Raw genomic sequence first — 21173 nt, forward strand, 5'->3', positions numbered from 1 at the left:
GAACCCCGAGTTTTCACATCTCTAAGGTCCTTCTCAAGTTTTTACTTACATCTACCAATCTGTGTTTAGCTATTAACTTTATTCAGTCTTTAAGCATTTCCTGTGGACACTGATTTCCTAAAGGCTGATTGAGGTCACAAAGATTTTCCTTCGAATTGACCCATACCTATCTAAAGGTATTCTTTCTCTTCTTTTTGTTGTGCTAGGGACCAAACCCAGAGTCTCACAGATGCCAGGCAAGCACTACATTCCTGAACTTTTAGTACCAGCTTCTGTTTTTGCATTTTATTTTGACACAGATCTTGCTAATTGTCCATGTTGTCCTCAAAATCACCCAGTAACTCAGACAAGCCTTGAACTTGTCATCCTCTTGCCTCCACATTCTGAATAGTATCATCAGGCTTGGTCTGTCTGTCTGTCTATTGTTTCTTGAAACACTGTTTCATTCTGTAGCCCACATTGGCCTAGAATTGGCTGTGTAGCATTTTTTGTTTTTTGTTTTTTTGAGACAAGACTTCTCTGTGTAGCCTTGGCTGCCCCGGACTCACTTTGTAGACCAGGCTGGCCTTGAACTCACAGCAACCCGCCTGCCTCTGCCTCCTGAGTGCTGGGATTAAAGGCGTGCACCACCACCCGGCTCAGACAAGCTTTTAAAGGATCACATAATCAGGTGTGGGGTGGCACACTTGTAATCCTAGTACTCAGGAGCCTGAAGAAGAACAATCATGATTGTTGCAGTGAATTAAAAAATTATTCTCCTAATTTGGTCAGTCATAGATATGTTTCAGATTGTCTTTTGCTGGAAGGCATCTGTAACTAGAAAACCTTCAGAAGAGTATACAGGGGATAGTTGTGATAGTGTATGCCTTTAATCCCAGCACTCCAGAGGCAGAGGCAGAGGCAGAGGCAGATTTCTGTGAGTTTGAGGCCAGTCTGGTCTACAGAGTGAGATCCAAGCCAGCCAGAGCTATATAATGAGACCTTGCATAATAAATAAATAAATAAATAAATAAATAAATAAATCCAGGCATGGTGGCGCACGCCTTTGATCCCAGCACTTGGGAGGCAGAGGCAGGTAGAGCACTGTGAGTTTGAGGCCAGCCTGGTCTACAAAGTTAGTCCAGGACAGCCAAGGCTACACAGAGAAACCCTGTCTCAAAAAAAAAAAAAAAAAAAAGAGAGAGAGAGAAGAAAGGAAGGAAGGAAGAAGAAAAGAAAAAATATTGAAAGATGGGTGTAGGGGTTCATACTGGGTTTGTAATTTCAAATCTGGGAACTTTCTGTTGTGGAAATTAGGAGTATTTTTTCCTGTAAAGAAAGCAACAAGATTCATTTTCTTTTAATCAGAAGGAAAAATACAGGAAGAAGATAACGCTAATGTGCTCCTAAGGGGATCAAGACAAGGACTAGAATTCAAGGAAAAAAGGGAGGGGACTCTCCATTTTCACCTATGTTTTTATTTTAATCCTGTATCACTCAGGAAGCTATGCTGGCTAAAACTGGAATTTATTAAGAAGATTATACTGAGCTGCAGTTCACATCAAGTAATTTCCAGATTTGTGTGTCTATATACTTAATTAGTTTCTAGTGTTTTCCTTTCTAGTTCAGTCTGAAATCTCATGAACTTCTGCATACAATGCAGTGGTACTGGAGGGCAGTTGGTGGCGGTGGTGCAGGTCTGTGGTCCTAGCACTCAGGAGGCGGAGGAAGGATTGCTGCAAGTTGAACTCAGCTTAGACTACATAGTAAGACCTTGTCTCAGAAAAAAACTTTTTTAACAAATTAATTAAAAGTACTTTTCTGTGTTATCCCTGGCTGTCCTGAACTCTCTTTGTAGACCAGGCTGGCCTCAAACTCACAGAGATCCGCCTGCCTCTCCCTTCCAGAGTGCTGGGAGTACAGGTGTGAGACCACACCCAGCAATTACAGGCCCAGCAATTATAGGCCCGGCAATTGCAGGCCCGGCAATTACAGGGTCCAAAGTGAGGGCCAAACACAGTTCTTAGTCTCTTAATTCATTCTGGGATCTAATGCCATGCCATACCTTGGGAAGATGTGAAAGGCAACCATTTGCCTCCACGTTATCGCTGAGGTATACTGTTCATTTGGCATCTTTAGATTGGCAAGCTCTCTGTGGGTTCTGGGGAACTTTTTGTACACAGAAATCTTTTCTAATAGTTGTAGCCTCGGGCCTTGCGTTCTTGTCTGGCAGATGCACTAAGGAGTGACTCACTTCTCTCACCAGGAAACTGTGGGAAGTAAGTCTTGGGTCCCAGCTGACTTCTCACTCACTTCATTCTACGACCCAAGGGAGTTTTTTTTTTTTTTTTTTTTTTTTTAATCTTAAAAGAAGCCACAATTCCTTCAAGCCCAATTCTCCTCAACATGCTTGGAAAGGAGAAATTAAAATATTTACGAGCTCATTTGTTTTTGTCTTGGCCACATAGTTCCTAGAAGGCAATGAAGCTAACGCTGGAAAGGGGAAAAATCCTTTAAAAGTTTATCACTTTCCCATTTATTGCTGTGAGTTAAAATAATATCTGGAGGTAAGCAAAGATTTTCAAAATAGGACATAATAAATGCTAAGGAATGAAAGGGGGAAAAAAGCCCTGATGGACTGGGCTCCATTTAGATAACGAACTTCTTTTTTTTTAATCAAAAGACATGATTAAGGTATTGAGAGGCCTTGTGAGATGGCTCTAAATAAAGGTGCCTGCCACCAAGGCTAACCTACTGAGTTTGCTCCACATGATAGAAGGAGGGAACTGACACTCATAAATTACCCTCTGACCTCCACTCAAGTGCACTCACACACATGCACCCAAGTTTTAGTCAATAAAAATCTCACTTTAAAAAAGGAAGAATAAAAGAAAAGGCAGACACGATGCCTCATACTTGTAGATTTAGTGCTCAGGAGGCTGAGACAAGTGATCTCAAATCCAGGTCAGCTTGGACTATGTAGTGAGGACCCTTTCCTAGGTTATATAGCAAGATGTTATCTCAAAAGAAAAAACAAAGTTTACTTCTTTTTATGTATACAATGCTTCAATAAAAAAATATTTCTAAGGGCTGGGCAAGTGTGAGGACAGGATTTCAGATCCCCAGCACCCACATAAGTGCTGGATGGGCATGTCAGTCTGCCTGTAATTCCAGCACTTGGAAGACAGAAAGAGAGGCAGGGACCTCCAGAGCAAGCTAGATCAGCCCATTTGATGAGCTTTGGGTTCAACTGAGAGACCTTGCCTCAATACATAAAGTGGAGAACAATTAAAGAATATTTCCAAGCCGGGCGTGATGGCTTTATATCTCATTTAATTTTCAAATTAAATAGATATGATTTGTGACCATTTTCCTTTTCCATTTATTTTATTTTCAAGTGGTACTGGAGATCATTCAGCACCTTGAACATGCTGTTAGGCAAGTACTCTACCACTGAGCCGTATTCCCAGATTCCCGTGTTGTGAGGCTAAGGCTTAAAATGCTAAGTAATGTCCTGAGCTCACTTTATAGATAATGCTGGCTTCGAACTCACAAAGATCCACTTGCCTCTGCTTCCTGAGTACTAGAATTAAAGGCATGTACCATCATACTTGACCTCAAAGATCACAGTTATGACTGCTGCCTATATTGTCTGTTTCTTTCTTTCTTTTTGGGGGGAGTAGGGGGGGCGTTTCAAAACAAGGTTTCTCTGTGTAGCTTTGGCTGTCCTCGACTTGCTTTGTAGACCAGGCTGGCCTCGAACTCACAGAGATCTGCCTGCCTCTGCCTCCCGAGTGCTGGGATTAAAGGCGTGCACCACAATGTCTGACTGTCTGTTTCTTTTTAAAATATTTTATTATTTATTTATTTACATTTTATGTGAACAAGTGTTTTACTTGCAGGTATGTGTGTATATCATGTGTGTATCTGGTTCCTGCGGAAGCCAGAAGAGGCCAGAAGACCCTCCCTGGAATTGAGTTACAAGTGGTTGTAGGTGCTGGGACATCAACCCAGGTCCTTTGTAAGAGCAGTACCTAGGCCAGGTTGTGGTGGTGCACGCCTTTAATCCCAGCACTTGGGAGGCAGAGGCAGGCAGATCTTTATGAGTTCGAGGCAAGTCCAGGGCAGTCATGGCTATTACACAGAGAAATCATCTTGAAAAACAAAACCAAACAACAACAACAACAACAAAAACAGTACCCAGTACTCTTAACTTCTGAGCATCTTTCCAATCCCTACATTGTCTGGTTTTTGATGCACTCCATGAACTAGTGTCTAAACCTTGTGGAATAAGTGGTTTCTGGAAGAAATGAAGAGCTAATTTTGTAAGGGACCCTATAAGACACAGGGGGACAAAAGGTTAAATATTTAGTGTATAGGAGATAGAGTATTTACCCAGCTGTTTGTAGAGCATGGTATATCTTTAGTTTAGCATCTTAAAGATTGGAAGAAGAAGCCAGGCATGGTGGCACATGCCTTTAATCCCAGCACTCAGGAGGCAGAGTGGATCACTGTGAGTTCAAGGCCAGCCTGGTCTACAAAGTGAGTCTAGGACAGCCAAGGCTACACAGAGAAACCCTATCTCGAAAAATCAAAAAACAAAAGATTGGCAAAAGAAGGCTGAAGAGGTAGCTCAGCTGCCAAAGGCTAAGCTCACAACTAAAAAGATTGGAAGAAGAAATTTAAGCCTCAACACACATGTAAGTTATTGGCCTCTGTTCTCAGTTAAATTGTATTTCCCTAAAGGAAAGATAATTTATTCTGGAATCATTTTGAGTGATCAAAGTCCCAAGAACACAGATTTAGGTTATCCAAAATGTGGAAGGAGCTTTATAGTGTTTTATAGTTTTACAGTCCAAAGATAGTCATAAATCAAGGCATGTTTAAAACACATTGACTGGTGCATCTGAGAAGGGGTTACAGCAATGTGGGGTGGGGGAAACTCTCCTGCAAGCCTGAGATGGGATCTGATGACATTTCTGGGGCTTGAGTTCCTGGAATCTGGTGGTCTGCTAAGTTAATAGCTTTCAAAAAGGTTTTTATCTTTCAGTCACAAGATGTTAACTCTAACCCAGAGCTGGGAAAGAAATTGGCTGCTCTGGGGCCTGAAGCTAGCCTGAGATAAGGTAATTATTAACCTCTGGAGCTGCACCATTCACACCCCTATCTCTCCACAGTTCTCTGCATTCTAATCAGTCAATCAATCTCTGCAGACACAGCATCTTTTCAGGAGTTTTGGTCACAGTTACCATATATAGGTATAAGGTCTGGGCAGATGTAATCAAGTTAATGCAGTCCCCACTCCACTCCCTTGCAGGCTATGCTATTAAGCAATTCAGGGGACAGTCAGTACCCTGTTGACCCAAGTACGTGGCAAGCTACCTCTGGAGATTCCTGAGGCATGCTGAAAGAAGCACGTTCTTCAGAATTGTGTCTTCCTCTGTTTTTTGTTTTGAGTTGATTTTGTGTTTTTTTAAAAAATATATAACTTCATGCCTAGTAGAGTGGAATTTAAAAAATTGTCTTAATGTCTTTGAAGTCTAGAAATGAAGATTGTGACTCACTGTAGGCTTTTTATCTAGAAAAAAAAAATCACTTGGCCAGTTCCCTTAGTTATGTAAACAGAGGACAGAAAGGTCCTCTTAGCCAAAAATTACAAGATCTCGCTTCTCCTCTCCTCTCTTGTTTTCACTGTTTCAGTAATTTTATTTAGGGTTCAGGAGTTTGGGGAAAGTAGTAGATCAATTTGCATGAGAAGACAAGGGGCTTTTCAGAACGAAGCAGCGAAGAATGCCATCTCTTCTATAGATTTAATGTTTTGGAAATCTGTTAGAACAGAGGGAAAAGAGCACTGGTATTCCCCAAAGAGAAACTATCCCAAGGGCGGCAAGAATCTGTACTACTTATCTGCTAGGCTTAACCCCGGAGCCTACAGGGCTGTTCTAAGGCTTAAAAACCAATGACTAAGCTTGCAAGGCACAGTGTTGTTTTGAGAGTCTACAGCAGATGGTAATTCTTCACTTAAGTAATCTAATCTAGTGTATTATGCAGGACCAGTGGCAGAAAGCAAAAGAAGCTGCTGCATTACTGGACTGAGTAGATTTTCTCATCAGATTTTATAAACCTTGCCTAGAGTTTATAGCTCATAAATAGGATTCACCACTTTGGAATGAAGAAGAAGTACCTAAAGTTTACCATATGTAGAAAAGAGACTGCCAAAGAGAGACTGCCATCCCATTCCTAAAACCCGATTCAAGACTGGCTTAGTGGCCTCCATTTGTTTATTTCACTGAGCCCTTGTCCGAGAAAAAGAAAAGCAGTGGGAGCCTGGGAGTGTAGCTCAATGCTACAGTTATCTGTTCTACACATTCTTTCCCATCCAAATTCTTAGGAATAAGAAAATAATTAACCCAGCTATCTACTCTGGTCCTACTCTGGTGGCTTAAGAATATGGCCCATTCCCTCTTGAGTGGGTCTTGGGAAGCTTGTGTGAAAAGTGGACACAGGAAAGGGCAATTGAAAGCAGTGCATTGCCTACTCAGTCCAGCTTTATATATTGGATTGCACAATGTAATATAGTGCAATGTGCTGTATATAATCAATACTCAATAAAAATTCTAATATCGAGCCTTTATTATTGATAAGTGAGTCTGTTTTCCCCATGGGAAAATTAAAGTTTGAATACATCCAAGCATTTATCTTTCTCATTTCTCAACCAGGGGGCCTGGTGGATATTCTGAATTTCCAACTCTGTTGCTGCTGGAAGTCTGTCTTTCATCACTGCTGTTTTGTTTTACCTTGGGAAGTAATTCTCAGGAAGCAGAGACTTAGCTTTTTTCTCCCTGGGGGTAGTTGAGTTCGGGGGCCTCAGCCATGCTAGGCTCTTCCACTGAGATGACATGGAAGGTTACCTCAGGAGTTACCCTGAGATGTGTCAGATGGCAAGATCTACAAACTGGTAGACAATGCACTAACTAGAAGAGATGTCACTAGGCCCCTTTCCATCATCTCTGCCCACCTCCAGACCTCCATGAAGCTGCCTAGAGGCATCAGCTACTGGACCCATATAGGAAACAGAGGCACTGGATTTCCTCACATTGTGTGTGTATGTACTTACAACAGACCACTGTACTATATTAAGTGACACTTGTAATCTCTAAGAAAAACACAGCAATGGAGTATGTGTAAAATGTCCAGATCTTACCCCCGTACTGGGAGCTAGAGTCTATTTGAGCCAAAATGAGTCTAAAATGAATTGTTCTGTCCAGTTAAAACTGCAAACCAAAAAGATAGTTCTTCCCTTTGTGCTCATAACTTGGGTTCTGCCCCACCCCCAGCCCATCTTACTATACAATTCATGTGTGATCAGAAGCCTAGAAAGCCACCCTAGAGAGAAATGGTGATCAGTTGGAAAAAGAGCTCATTAATAGAATATTTGTCTATGGGGCCCTGGATTTGTCCCCGGAACTAAAACAGCAAAGCAACAACAAAAACCCCAGTGGTTTTCAACAGGGAGACATTTTCTCCCCACCACCTCCCATATGCCTACAATATATTTAGAAATACATGCATTTTGATGGTCATAACTATGTATACTCGTGTGTAAGGGTATGTGAGTACTGCTAATCTTCTTGCAAAGATTACTAACCCTTCTATTGCATAGGATAGCATCCATAATGAAAATAAGGCGATGTGACTGAAATGGGGAGAGTCTGGATTAGAGGTTTTAGAACAGACTATCTCAGACTCTTTCACATACACACCCTCAAAATCTCAAGTCTTTGTGACTCTGTAGAGACTCATGTTCCCATTTACTCCCAATCTAGTATACTGTAGAGTGATGTATAGATGTGTGTGTGTTTCTATTCTATCTGCAGATGAGAGAAGGTTAAGTAGAGAAAAATGTTCAAAGAAATAAGGGAAGACTGCCAACAGAGCCAGATGTGGAGGTGTATGTCTGTAACCTCAGTGCTTGGAGGTGGAGACAGAAGACCAAACTTGGGTACATAGAGAGTTTAGGGCCAGCCTGAGACTCCACCTCAAAAACAACATGTATGAGTCCCTAGGTTCCACACTCAGTATGAAAAAGTATACACTATAGATTGGCTAAACGTAACTATATATATATATATATTTTTTTTGTTTGTTTGTTTGTTTTTCTTTTTTGAGACGGAGTCTCACTATATAGATCTGGAACTCACAGAGATTCTTCTTACTCCTGGGATTAAAGGCATGTGTCATCATGCCTGGCTCATATACTTTTTGTTTGTTTGTTTGTTTGTTTGTTGAGACAAGGTTTCTCTGTGTATACTTGGCTGTCCTGGACTCACTTTGTAGACCAGCCTGGCCTTGAACTCACAGCAATCCACATGCCTCTGCCCCCCTGAGTGCTGGGATTAAAGGCATGCGCCTTTAATCTGGGAAACAGAATTTTTAATGGTTTTATTTATTTTTATTTCATGTGCATTGGTGTCGTGCTTGCATGTATGTCTATGTGAGGGAGTTGGATCCCCTGGAACTGGAGTTAAAGACAGTTGTGAGCTGGGAATTGAACCCAGGTCTTCATTGCTCATAAATGACAATATTTCCTTCTTTTCCTGTGCTAGGGCTAGAACCTAGTGCTTCTTGTATACTACTAAGCAAGCAGGTTAGCCCTCAGCTACATCCTCAGCCCTGGGATTGCCTTTATTTTTATTTCATTTCATTTATTTTTGCAGTGGTGTTGGGTCTCCAACTGAGGGCTTTAGGCGTGAAACACTGTACCATTGAGCTACAACCCACTGAGTGGGCAGAGACAGGGTTTCCCTGTGTAGCCCTGGCTGTCCCAGACTCACTTTCTAGACCAGGCTGGCCTCAAACTCACAGAGATCTGCATGCCTCTGCCTCCCTGACTTCACTGTTTTATTTAGGGTTTTTATTGATGTGATAAAGCATCATGACCAAAAGAAACTTAGGAGAAAAGTCTTACAACTCTCAGGTCACTTTCTATTCCTGAGGGAAGTCAGGACAAAAACTCAAGGAAGAAACATGGAGGCAAGAACTAAGCAGAGGAGTGTTGCTTACTGTCTTGCTCTCCATGGTTTGCACAGCTTGCTTTCTTATGCAACCTACGGTCATTAGCCTATATGTATCTCACCCTACAGTGAGCTGGGCATTCCCACATCAACCATCAATCAAGAAAACTTCTCACACCAGGCATGATGGTGCAGGCCTTTAATTCTAGCACTCGGGAGGCAGAGGCAGGCAGATCTCTGTGAGTTTAAAGCCAACCTGGTTTATAAAGTGAATCCGGGACAGCCAAGGCTACACAGAGAAACCTTGTCTTGAGAAAAACAAAACAAAACAACCAAACAAAAGAAAACGTCTCACAAGCTTGCTTACAAGTCAATCAGATGGAAGTATTTCTTCAGTCAAACTTCCTTCTTCCCAGATGACCGTAGCTTGTGTCAAGTTGACACTAAAAACTAGGCAACACAACTAGTCATTTATTGAAGGACACAGGTTGATTCCATATCTTGGCTGTTGTGACTAGTGCCATAATAAGTGTGGGAATGCAAGTGTTTTTTAGATATAGTAATTCAATTGACTTTGTAAATATGCCCAGAATATTTTGGCCCTTCTTGTCCCTTAAGCCTGGGGATAATGCAATAGTTGTAGGGCTATTCTTGGGTGCTATGTAGAAGGGTTCTGTATTCTGCTTTCTGGCACCATGTTGAGGCAGAAAGCAAAGCCTGGGAGAACAAGAGCTATTGTGGGCAATCTTTTAAGAAATTACCACATCGGGCCAGGCATGGTGGTGCACACATTTAATCCCAGCACTCAGGAGACAGAGGCAGGCGGATCAATGTGAGTTCGAGGCCAGCCTGGTCTACAAAGTGAGTCTAGGACAGCCAAGGCTACACAGAGAAACCCTGTCTCGAAAAAACAGAAAAAAAAGAAAGAAAGAAAAGAAATTACCACATCAATGGTGAGCACTAAAGTAACACAGGGTCTGACAGCATAAAGGAACAATGTGGGAATAGGTAATAGATTGCTGGGTGCTAATGTGTATGGCTTGATACCAAGAAATTAATACTTTTGCTCCTAGGTGTCAATAGTATATAACAACCCAGCAATGTAGCTGGAGCCTGGGATGGAGGAGCAACAAGAGGAATTAAAAGGTTATTTTCTTGCCCCAAGAAATAGGAAACTTGTTAGAGTCCAAAGTCATTGGGAGTGCTAGACAATAAAGAAAGATGCAACAGAGCTGGGTGTGATGGTCCATGTCTGTAATAACAGCACTTAGGAGGTAGGATCAGGAGGATCAGGAGTTCAAGGTTATTCTCAACCGCATAGTGACTTCAAGACAAGCGTGGAGTACTCTGTCTCACCTATCCCTCTCCTCAAAAGCAACCTAGTATCTAACTTTTTTGCTGAGTTATCTTGGGCAAGGTATTTAATCTCTTTGTGCCTTGGTTTCCAAATGTGAAACATGATGTTAAGAAGATGCTTATGATTCAGTGGATTCATATAAAGCACACAGGAAATGCTATTTAATTGCTAGCTGTTATTCTTATACACCTCAGTGGGTAGATTATGATTTATATTTGCTACACAAAAGATTTTTCCCACGAATGCCTTGCTTATATGGTGCCCAAGGCCTTTCACAGTTACAGGGAAACAATGTGGGCTTATTCATATGTATACTTTCTAGGAGACAGATGCCAAGGCACTTTGCTCCCTGTTAAAGGCCCCGGACACATATGGAAACACTGTATCTTTGAAGAGAAGACCAGATAATGTAGCAAGACTAGAGAGACTACACTGTTGCATGTTTCTAAGTAAGTCACTAAGCCAAAGACAGCTGCTTATTTATTTGTGTTGGGAGGAAGGCAGACATTAATAGTCCCTAGATGATCTTAGTGAGAATCTTTCTAATTTTATGGCCTGTTTGGATAAAATGTTATCCATGCCCTTAAAGTTGCTGTCTTAAGTGGCTAATGACTGGATAAGACGTGCATTGTGTCTCATGCTCTTTATCTGGACAGTTACATTTAATAAAAAGTATATGTGGCTCAATATTATTTTGATATGTAGTTTTGGGGTTTTTTTTTGTTTGTTTGTTTGGTTGGTTTTGTTTTGTTTTTTTTGCTTTTTGTTTTGTTTTGGTTTTGGGTTTTGGTTTTTTGAGACAAGGTTTCTCTGTGTAACCTTGGCTGTCCTGGACTCCCTCTGTAGATCAGGCTGGCCTTGAACTCACAGTGATCCACCTGCCTCTGCCTCCTGAGTGCTGGGATTAAAGGTGTGCACCACCATGCCCAGTGATATATAGGTTTTTTTTTATTCACTATATTTTTCTCTACCTCTCCCATAGTCTATTTTGCTATATATCAAGGGAGAAGGTGGCAAGGCAGGAAAACAAATAATACAGGATACCACTTGGGGCGCTGGCATCTGAAACTGATTCCAGATGGGTGTCCAGGCCTGGGATTGGGAATTTAAGGTCATTCATGGCTACACAGTGAACTCCAGGTCAGCCTGAGCTACATAAGAGTGTGTTTAAAACATTCCTCCACTACCACCCCCAAAAAAACACTAATATGATTCCCAGTGAAAACTTTGTGGTTTCTTGGCAGTGGTGCTTCCAAACATAGCTGGGTTATTGGAGGTTTGTATCAAATAATCTAAAGTCAAATTAGAAGTGGTTAATAATGACTCAGCCGGGCACGGTGGTGCACGCCTTTAATCCTAGCACTTGGGGAGGCAGAGGCAGGTGGATCTCTGTGAGTTTGAGGCCAGCCTAGTCTACAAAGTGAGTCCTGGAAAGCTAAGGCTACACAGAGAAACCCTGTCTCAAGAGAAAAAAAGAAAAGAAAGAAGTGGTTAATAATGACTCAAAGTTTCTGGTAGTTACATAGCAATAGTACAATTGCCACTCGACAGTGGGAACCAGTGGATCAGAAGAAAATGTTTTCTAACATATGGTGGTGATTACTCTCATTTCTGCATACAATGGCATTTGTGCTTAGCTCTGGGCAACACATACGCCAATAGTAAGTCTACAAGGGGTTGGAGAGATAATTCAGCAGTTTAGAGCACTGCTGCTCTCGCAGAGAACCTCAGTACCCATATAGCAGCTTACAACTATTTGTAACTCCAGTTTCAGGTAACTCAATACCCTTTTCTGACCTCTGTGGGCACCACACACACATGTGGTGTGTGTGCAAGTAATACAATTAATACACTCATGTGCGTAAGAAAAATCTTCAAAATAACTTGTAAAAAAAAAAAAAGAAGTGGATAAAAAAAATACTATACAAAAATGTAAAAAATTTCTCCATTGAGAAGGATCTGTACTTGGATGGGAAGAGATTCATCTGATTTTTGAATTTCTAAAGCTATGTGTGTTTGTGTGTCACACTGCTTAATAATTACCGAGCAAGTGTTTGGTAGTCAAAGAGAAACTTCTTGGAAGAGTTTGCATCAGAGCAGGTTGAAGGGTTAACATTCCTAAGTATTGTTCTAGTTGATTGTATCATCAAGCTCAGAGAGGGCACTGAGGCACCTGGTCTTTGAAGATAGACGCGTGCCAGTAATAGGAATAGTCATCCTGGAGAAGTAAAAAGATGGCCAGTTTCTAGTTACTATCTCATGAGATTAAGGACTGATTAAGACTTGAAAAATAACTTGACACTCTGTGAAAGTGTTGCTCGATGTTTGTTTGGCTACCCTTTCAGCCAGTCATGTCTGTTTTCTCCTCCTTGAGCCTCAGTTTCTTCCTTTGTCAAGGCAGGATCATTACAGATTAAAGAAATAGTTCCTCACCATGCCTCATTATAGCATATGAAGCAGTTCCAAAAGCCACTGACCAGAGGGTAACACGCAATGAAAGCTTGAAGAAGGTAACATTCACTAATTTGAGAGAAACTGAGATTTTTTTTTTTTCAGGGAGGTGCATAATGGGAGATAGGGCTAACCTCTGGGAGAAAGTGTCTTTTCCCTTTGCTAGCCATCCAGAAGCCTGGCAGAGTAGCAAGGGGGCGGGGCCAGGCTTCTGAAGGTGTTGCTAAGATACCAAGGGGCCAGAGGAGGTTAACTGAACCCTTAAACCATAGCGCCCTCCCACACCCGTCATCACTGGGGCCATTGGCCATTGTTCCCCACAAAATGGCGTCGGTAATCCCCCTCCCTGTCTGAGGCCTATGTGTGGCTGAGGAGGGGAGTGGGACTAGAAGTGGGAACAAAAACTACAGTTCCCAGGGTACACTGCACCCGCCTGTGAGGCACTGGCCACGTGCCTAGGCCTAGCGGTTACACGCCGTCAAAAATCTGCTAGCTCCCTTTCCCATCCCTGCTTTGGTTGTTGCCCCCCCTCCCCCGCGCGCACTGAGGTCCTGGGGGCGGGGGGGCGGCGGCGGCGGTATATGCCATGGCCGTTGCCCTCGCAACATAAGCAGGAGACAGGTATTTGCAAATCTGTGCTTCGACTTCTAATCCCAAAGCCGGCAGGTATGGGTCTCGCGAGATAAACTGGGAGCTAGAAAAAGTGAGTAAGGGGTGGCGGGTGAAAAGGTACTGGTGGATACCACGTCTCTACAGACCTAATTCATTTTAAGGTTTACAAAGAGCTGAAAGTGCTCTGCGGGTGGCTAAGAAGTGGTGTGTGCTTGGATGTCTTTTTTATTTTTTGATGGGAAAGGGTAAAGCAGCCGCGAGGACGAGTGCTTCAGGACACATAAGAGGTGCCTTGCGTGGCTCCTGGCTGAGATCTTTCTCTTTGCTAGGGAGAGGAGCCCCTCTCCTCGACGCGCATCCACCTCGCTGCGCTGAGTTCGGGGAAGGTGTGCGCAAGCGCCAGTTGGCCAGCCTCTGGGCACCTCGCTATGATAGGGGCTGTTCCGAGTTTGGGCTGCTCAGTTGGCTTTCTACGCCCCTCCCCCTCTTTTTCCCTCCCTTCCCCTCCCTTCTCCGCCCCTCTCCAGTCCATCAGAATTCTCTGGCTTCAGTACGCGTGCGCTCGGTCAGCTGCGGGGCTAGCGCGAGCTTGGGCTCGCACCCTGCTCCCCCTAACCCCGCCCGCTCTTTCCCGAACCGTGGTTGCTGGCACGGTGGGCTCGCGGGGAGACGCGCGCACGCGCACAGGACTCGGAGACGAGCTGGAGACACTGAGGAGGGGAGTAAGAAGCATCGGAGGAGACGTTAGAGGAGGAGGTATATGTGTATGTGTCTAGTCTACGGTGTAGCCGGTCGGGGGGCTGGAGGAGGGTTGAGAGACAGCAAGGGAGAAGTGAAGAGAGTCGGTCTCTGTCGGTCAGAATCTCTAGTGAGGTGAGGGTCCCGGCCAGCCCAGGACCCCGAGAGAGGGAGGAGGCCGGGGGGCGTGTCTAGGATTCGGCTGAGAGATGAATGGGCCCAGGATGAATGGAAGGAGGCAGCGGCGGCCAACAGTCTGTTCAGAGTAAGCGCCCCAGTGTGTGTGTGTGCGCGCGTGTGTGCGTGTGTGTGTGTGTGTGTGTGTGCGTGTGTGTGCGCGTGTGTGTTGAGGGGGAGCTGCTTGACCAAGGCAGGGTGCGTGCAGTTACCCAAAGGTACTTGGCCGAGGCCGGACTCAGGTCTCGGGGTTGGATGAGCTGGAGTCGAAGTGACTGAATACGGAGAGGAAAATTAAGACGGGGAGCAAAGTGGGGAAGGACAGATCTGAGGTGAAGGTGCGTTTTTCTTTTGCTTCTTCTTTTTTCTGCTGGGGAGGGTGGCAACTTTGGCAGTTGATGGAAGACCAAGAGACTGGGAAGGTGAGGATATAGGAGATGGTTGACAAAGGGACTGCGAAATCATTTAAGTGAGATTGGTGCTACTAAAAGAATCGCTTTGGGTGTGGGAATGTTCAACAAGGTTTGGGTGTGTTATATTGATGGAAATGGAGTGGGGGAAAGAGTAGGCTTCATTTAGAGGCTCATTTGATGTAGGAGGGTCGATAGGACTGAAATCTGGGTGAGGGCTATAGCAGGCTGATTGTGTAAATTGTTAGGTGCAAGGGAATTGAGAGGTGTGGTGTGTGTTCTGTGACTGACTTGCTGGGAATGGGTAGGAGATGGTTAGGATAAAAGTCACGAGGCGGTTTCTCTGTACTGAAAGGGGTTTTGTTTAGTTAAGAGCGGTGGGATGTGGGTGGAAACCCCCAGAGTGTGTCTCTATATCTTGCCAGTCCATACACTGTTAAAATGAGGTGCGAGTTTTGTGGCTCTTGCTCTTCTCCCCCCGCCCTCCCCTTTTTTTAAGACAGGGTTTCATCCAGTAGCTAAAGCTGGCCTGAAATTCACTATGTAACCACGGCTGGTCTTGAATTCCTTTCCATCCGACTGCCTCAACCTTCAGGTGTGATTCCTCAAGGGTTACTGCTGAGACAATTGTATGAATCAATCAATACTCGTGAGTTGTGAAAATCTGCCTAGTAGTGACTTCATCCAATATTTGGAAGCTTTGTTATCCGTTTTTTCATGAGCAGTGTTTTGTTTTGTTTTGTTTTTGAGACAGATCTCACTATGAAGCCGTGGCTCACATGGAACTTGCCGTGCAGACCAGGGTGACCTGGAACTCAGAGAACTCTGCCTGCCTCTGCCGCCTGAGTTTTAATATAAAGAGAACTTTCAGGAGAGCTTAGGGTATGACACAGAGCTGGAGGTGTTTTTAGATATTCTGTAACTCTTTGGACTGTTAAATTTAAAGTGTATTTCCACCGGATGGCTGGAGGGAAAGATACTTTGTATTAAATGTTAGCTAAACTGTACACAATCTGATTTTGAATGTTTAATAGTGATACCTGATGTCTTTGTTTATCTTCGAGTTTATGAAAACTGGCGCTTGCTTGTAGTGTTTTTGTTTCTTTGTTTGATGAGGAGCCAACCCAGGGCCCTGACCATGCTAGGCTAGGCAATCCCTTTACTACTGGGTCTGCGTCTGCAGCTGGTGTAACTTTAAATTACAACAGATGAGTTGGACAGTTTGTTCTCTGAATATGTTACTTAGCTTCTGGTAAGGAGATCTCGTGATGTTTTCATTCTGTTCTAGGTCAAGATTAATGATTATGGATTTTTAACTTTTCTTTATTATTTTTACAAGTTTTGCTGACATATATCAAGTTCTTGGAATTGTACATTTAAAACATTTTCTGTATTTTGTTTTGAAATCGAAAAGAGTATAATGCTTTCATTGACTATTATTTTAACACAAAGGTTAGTGCTGTGCTTAGTTTGAGATTGAGATGAATACTTTGTGTATGTTTATGAATATATAGGGTAGTATACATACTAGTTTATATAGTATCAAACATGTATTAAAATAGAGCAGAAATATAAAGGTAGAGTGGGAACTTCAAAATTACAACTCTTCCAGGAAAAGTTGTCTCCTAGTTTTTAGCTAGATAATCCTGGAGTGGAAGGACATATAACCATAAAAGTGTATTTAAGGAATGGGGTGAGAAAAGGCTGGAATCATATGCTGAGATTGAGGCTGAAGAGAAGCACTAGGTTTATTTCCTGAAAGCCATTTCTGCCCCTCCTTTCTTCCTTTTGCTGCCTTCTCCACCATGCCTCTCTTTAGATTGTCTACATACTTTACACTGTCCTTCTGAGTGTTCCTCATATTTTAAAGAGAATATAAAGGTCAAAGATAAGTCTGGTGTGGTGGTTCAATACCTTTAATCTCAGCACGTGGGAGACAGATGTTTGTGAGTTCAAAGCTAGCCTGGTCTACATCTAGGGGCTATTTAGTGAGACTACAACCCAAAACTAAGAAAACGAATAAGCCAACAAAACCAAAAGCAAAATACTTGGTTTAGTAAGTCGTGGACCCTGCACTTCTGACTCTGGATCAGTGTTAATGCTCCCCTCACATGTCCACATTCACTACCGTAACTATTTCTTAGTGTTCAGGCACTAGGTGTTTGTGGTATTGGCTTAAGTTTTTCTTCAAAAAGCAGAAGAGTTTCTGTTCTCATTAAGTTGTCCATTGCTTAGTAATAAGGCCAAAGACTGCCAAGAAACATAATAGAAATATAGAAAATAAGAAATATTCTAGTAGTAATAACTTTCTAGTTGTTAGGTAACTGACTTTTAAAAGTAATTAGTGGGTCTGGGTGTGGCCTTTAATCTCAGCACGCAGGAGGCAGCTGGGTCTACAGACAGAGTTCCAGGATAGCCAGGGCTACACAGAGCAACTCTTGTCTCAAAACAAATAGAGAAAAATGTTTGTGTACATGTTTTTGTATGAGGATGAATTGTGTGCAAGAAAAAAAAATTCTGTCTATTATTATAGTATTACGAGCCATCTCTACTTGTAGATATCCGTAGGTCTCCTGGCTAAAAGCCAGGGTTCTTTCACAGGAGTGTGTCTTGCACGTTTTTAGTTGAGATATAAAATTTGTGATATTGTTAGGCAACGACTAACTTTGATGACTTTAAAGGACATCGACAGACATTTATTTTGAAATTAGAATTGATGCCATTTTTAATTTAATTTTTATTTTGAGGTTTTATATATAAGTCCTGTATTTATAGTTGTTCTGTAAATATCATGAGATGTTTGGTTTGGAAACTGTTGAAGTTCTTGAGAGAGACTTATTGTAGAAATGAGCCTTTAATGCTCTTTCTTTCAGGAATATATATTTCTTCTGAAACTTTTCTTTTCCTCTTCCTTCCCTTCCTTCCATATAAACTTTTCCCTTCTCATTTCCCTTCCCTCCTCACCTTTTAAAAACCTGTGTTTGGGATTGAACCCAGAGTCTCCTGCCTGCTGCTTAAGCATTCTATGTAGGGAGCACTCAAGCTCCTTTAAAAAGTCTTAGTAGAAATGAACTGTATCTTTGCCTTACTTTATCATTCCCTCCCCCCCTCTTTCCAGACAGGGTTTCTCTGTGTAGCCTTCACTGTCCTGGACTCGCATTGTAGACCAGGCTGGCCTGGAACTCATAGAGATTCGCCTGCCTTTGACTCCCAAGTGCTGGGATTACAACCATGCGCCACCACCTCCCGGTTTTTTTCCCCCCTGAGTTCAAGTCTCAGCAACCACATGGTGGCTCACAACCATCTATAGTGAGATCTGGTGCCCTCTTCTGGCCTGCAGGCTCACATGCAGGCAGAACATTGTATACAGACTGAGCCATCTCTCCAGCTGTGTGGGCTCTTTTAAATTGTGATAAAATTTAGCAACAAATTTATCATTTTAATAATTTCATTATATGTTTTGTGGTACTTGGGGTTGAACCCATCAGCCCTGCACATGCCCAGAAAGCACTCTGCCACTGACCAATGTCTTCAAACCTCTTTTCAATTTTGTTTTTTGTTTTTCGAGACAGAATTTCTCTGTGTAGCCTTGGCTGTCCTGGACTCACTTTGTAGACCAGACTGGACTCAAACTCACAGCTATCTGCCTGCCTCTGTCTCCCGAGTGCTGGGATTAAAGGCGTGCACCACCACGTGCGCCCGGCTCCTCTTTTCTTTTTGATAGTGGGTCTCAATAAGTTGCCCAGGCTCTCCTTGAACTCACTTTGTAGCCTTTGCAGACTATGAATTTGTGATTTTCCTAACTCAGTCTTTCAAATTGCTGTGATTACAGGCCTGAGTCACTAAACCTGACTTTAAGCGGTTGTTTTTTTGTTTTTGTATGGTTTGTTTGTTTGTTTGTTTGTTTGTTTTGAGACAGGGTTTCTCTGTGTAGCCTCAACTGTCCTGGACTTGCTTTTTAGACTAGGCTGTCCTCGAACTCACAGGGATCCACCTACCTCTGTCTCCTGAGTGCTGGGATTAAAGGTATGGCCCACCACATCTGGCCCGCTATTTTTTTGTTTTTGTTTGTTTGTGTGTTTGTTTTTTCGAGACAGAGTTTCTCTGTGTAGCCTTGGATGTCATGGAACTTGCTTTGTGGACCAGGCTGGCCACAAACTCACAGTGATCGCCTGCCTCTGCTTCCCAGAGTGCTGGGATTAAAGGCGTGCACCACCGGACCCTGCTGCTACTTTAAATCATTTTTAAAGTATATGTTTTAGGCATTAAGTAACCTTACTGTATTGGGCTAGTATCTAATTCCAAAATGTTTTCATCATCTTGAAAGGAAACTCATTAAGTGCTCACTCCCCATTCTCCTCCCTCTAACACCCAGTGGCCCTCATTTGCCAGTCTCAATGGCTTTGCTCAGTCTCTAATCCTAATACTAACCCTAACCTCTTTTTTAAAAGATTTATTTATTTATTATTATGTATACAGTGCTCTGCCTGCATGTAAACCTTCAGGCCAGAAGAGGGCACCAAATCTCATTATAGATGTCTGTGAGCCACCGTGTGGTTGCTGGGAATTGAACTTGGGACCTCTGGAAGAGCAGATAGTGCTCTTAACTAACCTCTGAGCCACCTCTCCAGCCTTAACCCTAACCTCTTAAGTCTTTTTTCTTGTAAATCTTTGCATGAGTCTTCTCTCTCTCTCTCTTTCTCTCTCTCAGTCTCTGGAAGTCAGAGGAAAACCTAAGTTTCAGTCATTGCCTCTGGGCGGCCTCCTATCTCCACTTCCCAACTTGCTGTAGGAATGTTGGGATTACAGATGCATGCTACAACATCTGTCTTTACCTGGGTATTAGGGATCCAAATTCAGGTCCTCATAAGCCAGCCATATCCTCAGCCCTTAAGCCCAACTTCTTTTAATTAGCATGTTTTTGAGAGTCACCCACTATGTATGCCTCATTCCCTTCTATGGTTGAGTACTATTCTATTTTATGGGTATATCCAATCATGAGTTTGTGACTATTTGGAATGTTTGTGTGTAGTGCTGCTATAGATATTCACGTGAAAGATTTTGTTTGAACACCCATTTGGACTTCTTTTGGGTATGTAACTAGAAGCAAAATTACTGGATCACATACCAGCTGTTTTCTACAGAGGTGCCAACATTATATATTATCATCCCCAATATATGTGGAGTCCAAATTCTGTACCTCCTCTAAAAACTTGCTGGTGTTTTTAATAATGCCTTCATTGTGGGTGTGAATTGGTATCATTGTGGTTTTGATTTGCATTTCCCTAATGACTAATGATGGGGCATCTTCTCTTGTACTTTGTCTATTTATATTTCTTCTTTGAAGAATGTTTTGAACTGTCTATTTAAAACTTTGTTCATTTTTAAATTTGGTTGCTTTTTTAATGCTTTGTAAAAAATTTGTTTTAATTTTTTTGGTGGTAAAACATCTGTCTTGTGGGGTGTGGTGGTACTTGCCTTTAATCCCAGCAAAGCCATTGAGACAAGCAAGGCAGAGGCAGAGGAAAGTAGTTCTCCATGAATTTAAGAGAATTTAAGACCACCTGGTCTACCCGAAGAGAGGGTCCCAAGCCAACCAATGATACTTAGTGTGACCCTGTCTCAAAATAAAAAAAAAGAAAGAAAAAGAAAAAAAGAACGAAAGAATTAAGAAAAGGGCTGGAGAGATGGCTCAGAGGTTTAAGAGCACTGGCTGCTCTTCAAGAGATCCTGGGTTCAATTCCCAGCAACCACATGGTGGCTCACAACCATCTCTAATGAGACCTGGTGCCCTCTTCTGCCTGCAGGCAGAATACTGTATAAATAAATAATAAATAAACAAACAAATCTTTTTTTTAAAAAAAAAATCAATCAGTCATTAGCCACCTGCAACAAAAGTATCTCTCTAACTCCCTTGAATACTTTTTTAAAAAAGATCTATAACTTTTATGTCTATGAATGTTTTTCTTGCCTACATATTTGTGTACTTCATGTATGCCTGGTGCCTGTGGAGGCCAGAAGAGGACACATGTTACCCTAGAATTGTGAGCTGCCTTATGAATGCTGGGACCCAAACCCAGGTCCTCTGCAAGAGCAGTAAGCACTCTTAGCCAGTGGCTCTGAACTTTTAAAAAAATGACATTTTTATAAATTCTTTGAGAATTTCATACAATGTATTTTTAGTCCTACTTACTGATCTCTTCCTCCCCCTCCCCCCTCATATTCATCCTTACCACTCTCCCCATGCAATGTGTTTTCTCCCCCCCCCCATGGAGTTCATTCTGTGTTGCCCTACTGTTTTTTGGGAGTGTGGCCTGCCCTGGACTGTGGTCAGCTTACCAGAGGTCACACCATTAGGAAAAAGCTGACCCTTCCTATCCCAGCAGCTACCAAATGGCATAGCTTCTCAACTAGTGTTAAGAATTTATGCCCACC

The 21173-nt window shown here is 42.6% G+C and overlaps 2 protein-coding genes across 2 annotated transcripts in view; one reads left to right on the forward strand and one right to left on the reverse strand.

Annotated features, from left to right (window-relative positions):
* Positions 1-2137: 2137 nt before the first annotated feature.
* Shroom2 (shroom family member 2) overlaps positions 2138-21173 on the reverse strand; it is a 1329704-nt gene continuing 1310668 nt past the window's right edge. The window contains exon 11 of the transcript XR_007830199.1: positions 2138-2148. The gene's annotated coding sequence lies outside the window, so the exon portion shown is untranslated. The remainder of the gene's footprint in view (positions 2149-21173) is intronic.
* The window catches only part of Wnk3 (WNK lysine deficient protein kinase 3), a 107323-nt gene continuing 99407 nt past the window's right edge, over positions 13258-21173 (forward strand). The window contains exon 1 of the mRNA XM_051142131.1: positions 13258-13504. The gene's annotated coding sequence lies outside the window, so the exon portion shown is untranslated. The remainder of the gene's footprint in view (positions 13505-21173) is intronic.

Source organism: Acomys russatus, chromosome X (genome assembly GCF_903995435.1).
Source record: "Acomys russatus chromosome X, mAcoRus1.1, whole genome shotgun sequence".
In the NCBI taxonomy this organism is placed as follows: domain Eukaryota; kingdom Metazoa; phylum Chordata; class Mammalia; order Rodentia; family Muridae; genus Acomys; species Acomys russatus.